This window comes from Protopterus annectens, chromosome 1.part1 (assembly GCF_019279795.1).
Source record: "Protopterus annectens isolate FY-2018-M chromosome 1.part1, PAN1.0, whole genome shotgun sequence".
In the NCBI taxonomy this organism is placed as follows: Eukaryota; Metazoa; Chordata; order Ceratodontiformes; family Protopteridae; genus Protopterus; species Protopterus annectens.
In genome coordinates this window covers 485,648,480-485,660,603 of record NC_056726.1, presented here as the reverse complement: position 1 = coordinate 485,660,603, position 12,124 = coordinate 485,648,480, and positions in this window count along the sequence as shown.

Sequence of the window (12,124 nt, the reverse complement as noted above, 5' to 3'; positions counted from 1 at the left end):
TAGTAATTTTGCTTTGACATGGTCTGGCAAGATTTGTTCCTTCAGCGAAGCATGCCTTCTCAGAACATACCCAGTGACAGCAGCCCTGCAAGATGCTTCTAGGGCATTACAACCACACTGCAAAGTATGTTTACCAACTTGGTTTTCAGAATGCACACTCAGGAATCAACAAATTGTTTTGTTTAATTAGTTCCATAATATGCTGCTGGTTCTTCAACATGTGAAACTGGCAATTTAAAGCCCTGATGGCAAGAGTTGCAGAGGTATATACCTTCTTACCCCATCTGTCTAAAGCCCTAGAATCACTGTCTGAAGGGGTAGAGTTTTTGGCTGTAGTAGCCTTAATATCTTTAGGTCCATGGGAAATAGCCTCTGGATCCGCAGTTGGATTTTTAAAGAGAAATTTGTGAGAGTCAGGTACTCTGTAGTACCTATCAGGCTTTCTAGAAGCTGGTGGTAAAGTATCAGGGATAAGACTGGACTCCATGAAGACATCTACAATATCCAGGACAGGTGGTATAGCTAGAGGCCTGTGCTTAAGAATTCCGAGTCTTTTTGGACTGTGGGTAGTCCTGGCATTTCCAACAGAAATGCTCTTAGGGTATTGCAAGGTTTCACAGAAAGAAAAGTCCTCTGGGGGGGGGGGGGGGGGCAGAGAGAACAGAATCCTCTGCATCCGAATCCTCATAGGTATATAAGGTTATGTCCTGGTAATCAGAGGGGTCAGAGACATCTGACTCATGGTCTGTGGAATCAGAAGGAAAATCAATTATTTGTCTTTTAGAGGGGGAAGGCTGGCTTCCCCTAATTAAAGTAATGAGGTCTTCAGCCGTTCTAAGCTTTTGTTCCGGAGGCATGGGAACTTGAGAATGCGCTTTGGTCGTCTGTTTCCCAGGCGTAGTGCGAACGCTGGGCCTGAGAAATTTGGTAGTTTTAGTAATAAACAAAGTAGTCGGTTTAATACGATCAGTAGGTCTGAATACACCCTCCGAAGCCGGTGCCTACACAGCGACTCCGGCCCCATCCAAAGTACAGACATCCACAGGTTCCATAGTTGAAGCATCTCATGACATACCGGACTCCAAATGGGTCTTAGTAGGGGCCAGCAAATCTGTAGAAGCGGGTATGAGGGGCTGCGAAAGCGCCTCGCTGAGTACCGGCAGACTGGCGACTAGCTTAAAAGAAACATCATCAGCAGTTTTGGAACTATGCAGTCTTTATCATTATGTTTTTTCGGAGGATCAGTAGTCGGATGGCTTATTGGAGCCATTTCAGAATACGGAGAATGAAAGCGAAAGAATTTAGCGACAAAGATATCCCAACGATGAATAGTTCGGGCAGTGAACAAGGCACAAAACTGACAGTGAGGAACGTCGTGGTCTGGGCCTAAACGAGTGATGCAGTAAGAATGAAAATCTCTGAGGTATTTGCTTTCCACGGGCAAGACAATTGTTAATTTTTTCTGACATCGGTTAGAGCAAGAAAAAATTATCCCTAACGGGGTACTTAGCTTTAGAAGACTTCAGGCTTGAAACTCGAAAAACAAAAATTTCAGGTAGCGGCCGAATGGCACTTGCGAACTGCTTCTACTTCAGGCTCCCGTGTGGCAAGAAAAGCTGATGTAATGGAGTCGGCTGCATGTTTTATACCCCTGATGACATGGAAAAGGCGACAGCATCCAACACAGAAATCCCAAGACTCTGGTATTCGGGCCAACTGAGGGCTACCTGCAGGCAGATGACCCAAGTTTGATGACTGCAACAGTGAAACACGAAGAACATCCCTGTAATAACAGATTAGATAAAAAAAAATTGTGTAAAAGTATGCAACACAGACTTTACTTTTAAAATCCATTTGTAAAGAAAACTGTTATCTCCCAACAGATGTAACATTCTGCAAATGTAGTCAGTCCCACCCATTACTACTACACCTCCCCCTTTTATCAGTGTTCACATTGTGCATCATTTCAGCATAAGGGAACCCTCTTAGCAATTTCCTTTCATAATTAAATTATTAAAACAGTGTTTTGTTCTGGAGCTATGTCATTTCACATCTACTTCGTCCATCTGTTCCAATAAATTAACCTGTAGCTACATAGCTGGACTGAATAAACTGGAACTATTAAAATTTGTCCTTCACAGCACTTTAATCCAAAGAGAAAAAAAACTCAAATTCTATTCAGTTTTAAATCAAACAATTTACTGTTTGTATATCAGTTCTACATGTATGCAGAAAAGGAAATCCTTGTTTGAATAAACGACTAGATGTAATAATAGTATGAAATTAAAAACACTGGATATTTTAACGGATGGTGACTTCATAAATTAAGTGATCCCCCTTCCATCAGTTATGGCCAAGTACCTCTTCCTTTCTTGGTTCTGAGATAATGATGAAACTCTTCTGGCCATGAGATGCTGACAGATCTTTTTCTATCAGTTCTGTTTGCAAATTAGACTGAATTGCGAACAGGTAAAAAGTAACAGATATTCAAAAAAATGATACTTAGCAGAATTACTACTGGATGTCACTTCTGGTGTTTATTTAGACTTTTCCCCATAACTGGTACTAGTAAAACGTGAAACCTTATATGGCTGGTTTCCTATATTGGGTTAACGGCCATGTTGCAAATACATCAGCATGACTTGGATTGGTCTTGCTTAATTTCCAAGTGACACTGCAGAGGTGGATGGAAAACCTAAGTGCATAATCATTTTTTTTTAGACAAGCCAAAATTAATGAATTAATGCACCCACCCACCCAGCATGGGCTAACATTTTCTTGACCTTTCAGTAAGAAACTGGATTAATTGCTTTACAAAAGTGTATACAACTTAAATATGGTCTCCCTCTGTCTCTCACATACAGCACTGGTTAGCCATTTAAGGTAATGTTGTAGGACGGATGCTGCAATGTGACCTACAAAAACACTTTTCCCCTTCCTCCAGAAGTAATTCCACAATTTTCACAGACGCTATGGCCAACATTATTCTAATTTTCAAACTATTGCCTTTTTTAACTTGCTAAAAATAAACTGCATTTGCTTTCCTCTACTCCCTGGACAGGACAGTCTGCTGCCAACACTTCGCCAGCAATCCACTGAGGGTTTTCTTTCAACGCCACCTCCTTTCCTTAATTATTAGAGCTTTAAAAACAAAAATAAACCACCAAATGAATTTGTTTAAAACTAAATGCAAAACATTTTGCTTACTTCTATGCTGTTATTGTGCCCTGCCCTGCTCTGTACAATCTCATCAAAACAGAAGAAAGCATCCACAGGGGTTCCTTCTAGGACATTTCACAGATGCCAGTATTTGGGCTATGGATGGCCAGCTGAAGTGAAACTTTTTCTATGTCAGTGCAACAGTAATAGAGAATAAGCATCCTCCCAAGCAGCTGACCACTACAATTTTTATACGTATACATTAGACAGTCTGAAACATCACAGTAGAAATGTACACATAACCAATGGCTGCATCTGCAGACATATAAACAACTATCCTGCTTCATGCCTACTAAACTACCAAATGATCATCCACATTTTTAATCAATGAAAACTGCAGTTTGTTCTGTATGGTGTAAAAGTAATGAAGTCCAGAACATGCCTAAGATCATGTGATCAGCACTCCTAGTGTTCAATTAAAGTAATACATAATATAGCCAATTTGCAGCATAACCTTCTTTCTAAGGTTCATATACTATATCTTGATAACTGTAATAGTGATGTTGCCATCAGCATGATGTTTACTCTACACCTGGAAAGTAAAGATGCGATATAATCTCTGGTCTTTGCAGGTATTTTAAAATGCCGTAGCATGCTTTAGAACTGTACTATTTTATGGGGAGGCACAAGAAGACCGTGAACACCACTGTACTACTGTCCACAAACCATTTTATCAGATGCCTGATATGGTTGGGGTGACTGCTGGAGCTGTGACACAATGCAGTAGTTCACAACACAGAAATTAGGAAAAATATAAATATACAAGAAAGATGGAACATTTCTGCCAGGCATGTCACACTACTGGAGTGCAGCCGTGACAAAGCAAGCTACATCATTTTAAAATGTCTGTAGCAAATGGCAATTAAAACTGTTCTACTGAACTGAAAAAAATATATATTATAGCAATACTGTCTGTTGACATGCTCTGGAAGGAAACTTTCTCTGGTTTAACAAACCTTTACACCTACCTGTGCAATGAAAATCATACAACAGGTAAACAATAATGGAACTAAACAACTGCACCTCCAGTGATGGGAACTGGCAATACTTATGCATGCAAAACCAAACTTGCGACTGGCTGCAAGTGTTCACCTAGATCTTGTGCAGCTGCAAGTCAGGCTGGGCTAAAATGTAACCTAATGCCATATCTGTGAGATGTGCCAAATTTTAAAAGGTACTTTTTTTTAATCCGCTACATTTGTGGAATTTAACACAGTATGTTACTGCTTGGAAGAAGAAGAAGAAGAGTCTAGGAGATGAAGTACAAGAAAAGTACAGTTTTGTACCTAACATAAATGTAGATGTCCGAGAGGTATGCATCTGCAGTCCTAACATATGGGTTGTCCTGTCTCAAGCATCCCTTCGGTCGGCCGGATTCCAAAGTCTGGGTCTGGCCTCGGCTGATGTCACACTTCACCCGACGTCACAGCTGCTGTTTATTGGGTATAAAGGCATCAGCCGACGCCATTTTCCTCGGTGTTTCTTGCCCCAGATGCCAGGTGCCCTCTAGGAAGGCTAAATTTGGATAAATGCAAATAATTCCAAACAGTAGAGAGCAAACAATATAAATATATATATACATATATACAAACAAATACACCATAATAGATTCCCCCAGCTAGCTAAAAGAGGGGTAAATACCCTAGGAATACCACAGAGGGGAAGGAGGGTGGGTAATCCTGACTGCAGATGCATACCTATCGGACATCTACATTTATGGTAGGTACAAAACTGTACTATGTCCTTCGAGGATGTATCTGCAGTCCTAACATATGGGTAGAATACCATAGCCAAACTGGGGGAGGAGGCACTAAGATAAAGATGGTGTAGTTAAGATCCCTTGCAAAACAGCAGTTGCAAAACCTGCTCGGGATCTAGAGTATAAGGGAAGATTATAATGCTTGGTAAATGTATGCACGGAGCTCCAAGTAGCAGCTTCTAAAATGTCTTTGGTAGCCACTCCTCATAGGAAAGCTGTAGTGGTGGCTGTAGCTCTTGTGGAATGAGGTCTGATATTTTCAGGAGTTGTCTTTCCATGAAAAGAGTAACAAAATTGAATGCAATTTCCTATCCATTTTGAGATTGTCTGTTTTGAAATTGCTTTTCCTTGCATTCCTGTTGCATATGCTACCAGAAGCTGGTCAGTTTTTCTGCTGGTCTTAGTTCTGTCCAGATAGTAGCGTAATTGTCTGTGCACATCCAAGGTATGTAGCAGTCTTTCCCCCCTGTTCTGTGGGTTGGGGAAGAATGTAGGTAAATGAATTGCTTGGTTCAATGATACTCTGGAGACCACTTTTGGCATAAAGGTAGGGTTAGTTCTCAGAGAGACTCTATTCTGATGGAAGATAAGGAAGGGTTGTACTGCCATTAATGCCTGTAACTCAGATACCCTTCTTGCTGAAGTGATTGCTAGCAGGAAAGCAGTTTTCCAAGACAAGAACTGTAAATTCTGCTGGTTCAAAAGGGGGAAGTGTTGACTTTTCCAGCACAAAGTTGAGATCCCATGTAGGTAAAGGTGGTTTCCTTGGAGGTTTTACATTTTTGATTCCTCTCAAGAACTGCCTGAGTAGAGGATGAGAGAAGACAGGAGGATGCATGTCGTATTCTGCTGAAATTGCTGATGCATGAATCTTAATGGAGGAGTAAGACAGGCCATTGTGGAACAGTTCTGCTAAATATTCCAGGATGTGTGCTATGTTTGCCAATGACACATTTTCTCCCTTTGCTGCACTCCAAATGAGGTATCTTTTCCACTTGGCTGAATAAGTTTTCCTTGTGGAGGGTCTGCATGCCTCCAGGATAATGTCCTTAACCCTCTGACATAAACCTGGGTTATTTTGTTTTATGCAATATTCCAAGCAGCTAGCTGCAGTGCTTTCAAGTTTGGATGTAGGATCTTGTAGTTGTTCTGTGTTAGAAGTAAGGGACATAGAGGTAGAGGCCATGTGTGTGTCCGAGACATGCTTCTCAGTAGCGGGTACCAATGTTGCCTCGGCCAGTCTGGAGCTATCAGGATTACCCTTGGCTGATCCTCTCTGATCTTCAGTAGAACTTTGTACATCAAAGGAAGAGGTGGGAATGCATATGCTGTCAGGTTTTTCCAGCTGAAGGAAAGGGAGTCCACCCTCCAAGCAAGTGGGTGGTATGCTCTTGTGCAGAATTTCTTCAATTGGTGGTTGTGTGGGGAGGCGAACAGGTCTATCTCTGGTAGTCCCCATTTCTTTGTTATGGCTTTGAAGATATCTGGATGCAGCATCCATTCGTGAGCATCCGTGGTAGTTCTGCTTAAGGTGTCTGCTAGAGAATTTTCTTTTCCTGGTACAAATCTGGCCTGAAGTTGAATGTTGAGATTCAGGGCCACATTCCACAGGTCCATTGCCATCCGGCATAGAGGATATAAATGTGTACCTCCCTGTTTGTTGATGTACCACATGACTGTGGTATTGTCCGTCCTTATCAGCAGATGACCCTGTTGAAGGAGTGGTCTGAATGCCTGGATCGCATGTTTCACTGCCAGCATCTCCTTTAGATTTATGTGTAGATTCAGCTGGTCTTGGGTCCATAGGCCTTGTATACACTTGTCCACCATGTGTGCCCCCCAGCCTAGGTCTGAGGCGTCCGTGGTGATGGTCTGGCTTGGATGAGGTTTGTGGAAAGGCAATCCTCTGTTCAACTGACAGGCCTGAGCCCACCACCGGAATTCTTGCTTCAGGCATGGAATTATTGGAATCTGGGCTTCTAGACTGTGCTTGTGTTGAGACCATACATTCCTTAGGTACCATTGTAACTTTCTCATATGCAGCCTGGCATGCGGAATCAATATTATGCAGGATGCCATGTGACCCAGGGCTTGCAGGACTTTCCTTGCAGTAAGCTGAGTTTGTGTTGTTAATGTCATGAAGTAGACTGGTAGTTGCTTTTGTTTTTCTTCTGTGAGAAAAGCCATCTGAGTTGATGTATCCGGTTCTGCACCCAAGAATGTTATCCTTTGGGATGGTACTAGTCTTGACTTTTGCATGTTGACTGTGTATCCCAAGGCTTGCAACAGTTGTATGACATTTTCCAAATCTTTTGTTAATTTTGTCTTGTTGTCCGCTTGTATTAGGCAGTCATCCAGGTATGGGTAAATTTGAATTCCCTGAAGCCTGCAATGAGCAATTACTGATGCCAGGCATTTCGTGAATACTCTGGGCGCAGTAGATAAGCCAAAGGGCAATGCTGAGAATTGATAATGCTCTGATCCTGCAAGAAATCTGAGGTGTCTTCTGCAATCTGGTCGTATAGGGACGTGCAGGTATGCCTCCTTGAGATCTAGAGTCACCAGCCAAGACTCCTTGCCCAGCATGGGAAGAAGCTGCTGGAGGGTCAGCATTTTGAATTTTGGAACAATGAGGTATGTGTTCAGTGTGGACAAGTCGAGAATAGGTCTCCATTGATTTTCTTTTCTTGGTACAAGGAAAAGCCTGGAGTAAAATCCTTGGCCTTGTTCCATAGGTGGTACCTTTTCTATAGCTCTCATCCTTAGTAAGTTGTTGATTTGTCTTAGAGCGTCTGTTTTTTGGCTTGGTGGTAGGTTTGGCATTCCTCTCTTTTTTGGTAGAGTTTGGAAGTGAAACCTGTAGCCCTTGTCTATTGTTTGTAAAGTCCATTTGTCTCCTGTAATGTAATGCCAGTTGTCGGAAAATAAGGCTAGCTTTCCGCCCAAGGGTGTTTTCAGTTGTTCCCTGGTAGGCGGAACCAGAGCCAAGTCATTGTGTCTGCCCTGTGGAAGTGGTTGTAGTTGAATCTGTGGCAGTACTTCTCTGGTTGGTAGGTTGCCACTGACGTCCCCTGTAGGCACCCCTAGATTGACCTCTGCCTCTTGGGCGTCTATTTCTGCCTCTCTGCGCTCCGAAGAATTGGTCCTTTCTAGACAACTCCAAAGGCCAATTTCTGCTAAACCTCGGAGGTTGGACCTGTAAGAAATCCTTGACTGTTTGGACAGATTTTGCTTTTTCTTCCACCTTCTTTAGGACCTCCTGTGCAGGGGAGCCAAACAAACTTTGTTTCTCCATGGGAGCATCTAGGAGTTTTGACTTAACATGGTCTGGTAAGGATTGTTTTTTTAACCAGGCATGCCTTCGAATCACTGTTCCAGTCATAGCTGATCTAAAGGAAGCCTCCAGTGCATCATAGCCACATTTTAAGAAATGGTTACTGACCTGCTGAGAGTTATGTACCAAATCCTGAAGGGACTTGCGGTCTAAAGGTTCAGGAGAAGACAGTTTTTTATTTAGCTGGTCTAACAAAAATTCCTGGTACTGAATCATGTGAAATTGACAGTTCAAGGCCCTGGCCGAAAGAGTAGCAGAAGTATAAACCTTTTTACCCCATCTCTCTAATGCTCTAGATTCCCTTTCAGAGGGAAGAGGGTTTTTGGCAGAGGCAGCTGCCACACCTTTAGGGCCCTGTGAAATGGTTTCAGGGTCTGCAACAGGAGCCTTATACAAATGGTAGTGTGTGTCCGGGACCCTGTAATATCTGTCAGGCTTGGCAGGGGCCGGAGGAAGAGAATCAGGGGCAGTACAGGCATCATTGTATGCATCAACAACTGTTAGTACTGGGGGAATGGCTAAAGGCCTATGCTGTGATAAGTGTAAAAAAGTCCTTAGCCTTTTCCTTGAATCTGAAAAATCCTGGCCCTGCCATTGGAAGTGTTCCCTCATAGCATGCAAGGTTTCCCCAAAGGAAAATTCTTCAGGAGGAGAAGCAGAAGGAATGGAGTCTTCTGCATCAGAATCCTCATAAGGAGAATATGGGCCTTCCTGAGGGTCTGAAATGTCTGAGTCATCCGAGGAATAGTCTGTAGAGACAGGTTCCGGAGGTTCAGTCCTAGGCCTCTTATCTGGAGGGGGCTGAGAGGCCCCGTCTGGGTGAGGTTGGGATCCCCTGATCAATGAAATGAGATCCTCAGCCAGGCTGAGTATTTGGGAACTAGAGGTAGGCCTATGTGAGGGAGTTTTAGCAGGTAAGGCCTTAGAAGCTCTAGCTGCTTTAGCCCTGGCAAAAGCCTTGATAGACATAGAAGCAGGGGGTCTAGCAGCCCCACATGCAGGGGTAGATATGTCTAAAGGAATAGTGTCTGACAAATCCTGGGTGCCTGCTTCTGTAGCAGTAAATTCAGTAGCAGATTCAGCCATGCTCTGTGAGGCCTCGGCTATCGGAGGCATGCTTTCGGCCGAAGGAAGAACCGGGGACTCTGTTTCAGCCGAAACCGAGACACTCGTGGTTGGCCTAACCGTGGTTTCAGCCGAAACCGCGGACCGCGAATGTCGGTCCTTTTCTTTGCGCTTTTTAGCTAATTGGGTAGTTGGAGTCTCCGACGGCATTTTGTATGCAAAAGCGGGACCAAAAACTCCTCTGCAAACTCCGACCGACGTCTAAGTGTCCGTCGGTTGAAGGAAGCACAGGCTAGACAAGCTGATACGTCGTGGTCTGGGCCTAAGCAAGGAAGGCAGTAAGAGTGGAAATCCTTATGAGGTATTTGTTTCCCACAAGTTAAACAATTATTTACTTTGTCTGACATCGGCTGAGGCAAGAAAGAGTCCCCAACGGGGTACTTAGCTTTTTAGAAGTCTTCGGTAGTAGAAATCTCTGGATCTGACCGACCGGCACTTGCGAACAGCTTCTGCTTCGGGCACCACGCGGCAAGAAAGACTGGGGAAAATGGCGTCGGCTGATGCCTTTATACACAATAAACAGCAGCTGTGACGTCGGGTGAAGTGCGACATCAGCCGAGGCCAGACCCAGACTTTGGAATCCGGCCGACTGAAGGGCTGCCTGAGGCAGGACAACCCATATGTTAGGACTGCAGAAGCATCCTTGAAGGACATCAGCACTTTCGAAGAGTGAAGGGACAAGGTACATAAATGTGATTTTTTTTTGACAAAATATATAATAAAACTACTTAACTCAACAGTAGGTATATAAAATCCCAAACTAAGGTACACACAACACACCTTACTGAAGAGTTGGCATGTATCTAAAACCAGTTTACCTTAAATAAACTTTACGAGCGCACTTTTCACATGACTTGTATGGCACTGTTTTTGGAAGAGTACACACTTCCATTACTTACAGCCAACTTGACTTCTGGACTAGTGTGCATATGTTGGGAGTTAATAACAGGAGGGAGCTGTGCTCCTCTCTCTGTCGGTGTCTAGCCTGTACAAGACCCTGCACTGGTTCCTCAGAAGTGAGATGCCACTGTTTTTATATCCTCTGTCTGGAATAAGACACAAGCAAGACAAGATCAAACTTTACAATTTACTACACTAATCCTTCCTGAAGAACATAAAACATATTTCACATAGCAGCACACAAAACCTGACTGATACATACCTCAAAGATGGGAAGATACTTAAGTGTTTGATGTTCTCAAAGGTTATACTGGGCACAAACTGCATATTCTCTCATTAGCACCATTTACTGCAAGACTTACAAAATCTAGAAAAGGGATAAAGCACCTTCAAAGTTTTCTAGGAGCTGCTCTTTTGAACAGGTATGGCGTAAGCAGCTATCCAAGTAAATGTCTGAATCTTGTTTAAACTGGCAACTGCAAGGGCCAGAGACAAGTACTTTTGCAATTCTCCACTTTGCCATAGCTACAGACCAAATATATTTTATACCTTCCTCTAATCCCTGGATAGGACAGTGTACTACCAGAAACTGGGCAGCAATTCACAGATGATGGTAGCCCTCTGGCAGCCTCCCCCCCAACTTTCCACAATTACTATAGCTTTATTAAACAAAACACATTAATGTAATGGGAGAACACTTAGTAAAATATGTTCTTAGAGGCTATGCATGTTGTCTCCGTAGCACATTTTATTGAAAGATCTAACATATAAAGAAAAGGGACAGCGATGAAAATGATCCCCACACAACTTGAAACCCAAGGAAATTCATGTGAGGAGGAAGACTAAAATAGGCTCATAAGCAATCTTAAGACCCAAACATATCAGCTAGTAACTCCCCAAGAGATACAGCAAAATACCAGCATTATGATGTTTCAAATATGTAGGGGCCCTGCTAAAATCTGACAAATTACAAAACAGGCCTGAAAACCTTTTGATTGGGTACACAAAAGAAAGGAGTATAACCTGATGCCTACAAGGGCAATGAAACTCTCCAATATTTGTTCTTTACTAATTAGTTCTAAAAGAGGGATTGCTAAACTTAATGTTGCTACAGATACATTTGTAATCACTGTTGCTGGCTACTGAGACTTGTCTGCATATAACAAGTGGACACATGCTGATTTAAATATACTTTTCTCTGCACTTAAAATATTTACTGAATCAAAGACTCACAATATTTACTGACTCAAATCTTGTCTATCTGCAGTTATTTCCCAAACCCCTCCCCGTTTCCTGTTGTGGTGTTAATCTTGGTGGCTTTGGAATTGCCTACCCCTGCTGTAAAATCTGTTTTTGCACACTCCTCCTGGACCCATCTCATTTGCTCACTCAACTGAGTACAGTGAGATCATATTTTGATTTCAGATACTTCTACCAGTCCCATCTCCTCTGCTAGGTACAGAGACAGCACTTGGGAAGGACATTCCCCTATAGTATCTTAATCTGCTATGTTTCCTCTCTCTACAAAAAAAAAAAAAAAAGATATTCCCACTTCATCTGCTTTACTGTATTTGTGTTTCTTCCTACTTTATTACCTTATTTTGCTTTTGCCTCTTCTTAAAAGTACTAATTGAATTTATTCTGCTGCGTTTATTACTGCTTATTAGTAGCCTGATTAAATTGCAACGGTTATTCTAAGGCCTTTGGTTTAAGCACTTTGGCTTCAAACGGTTGTTTTACATTAAGGTTTGTGGTCTGCACTCTTGTGGGAGGAGAGGCTAGATTCT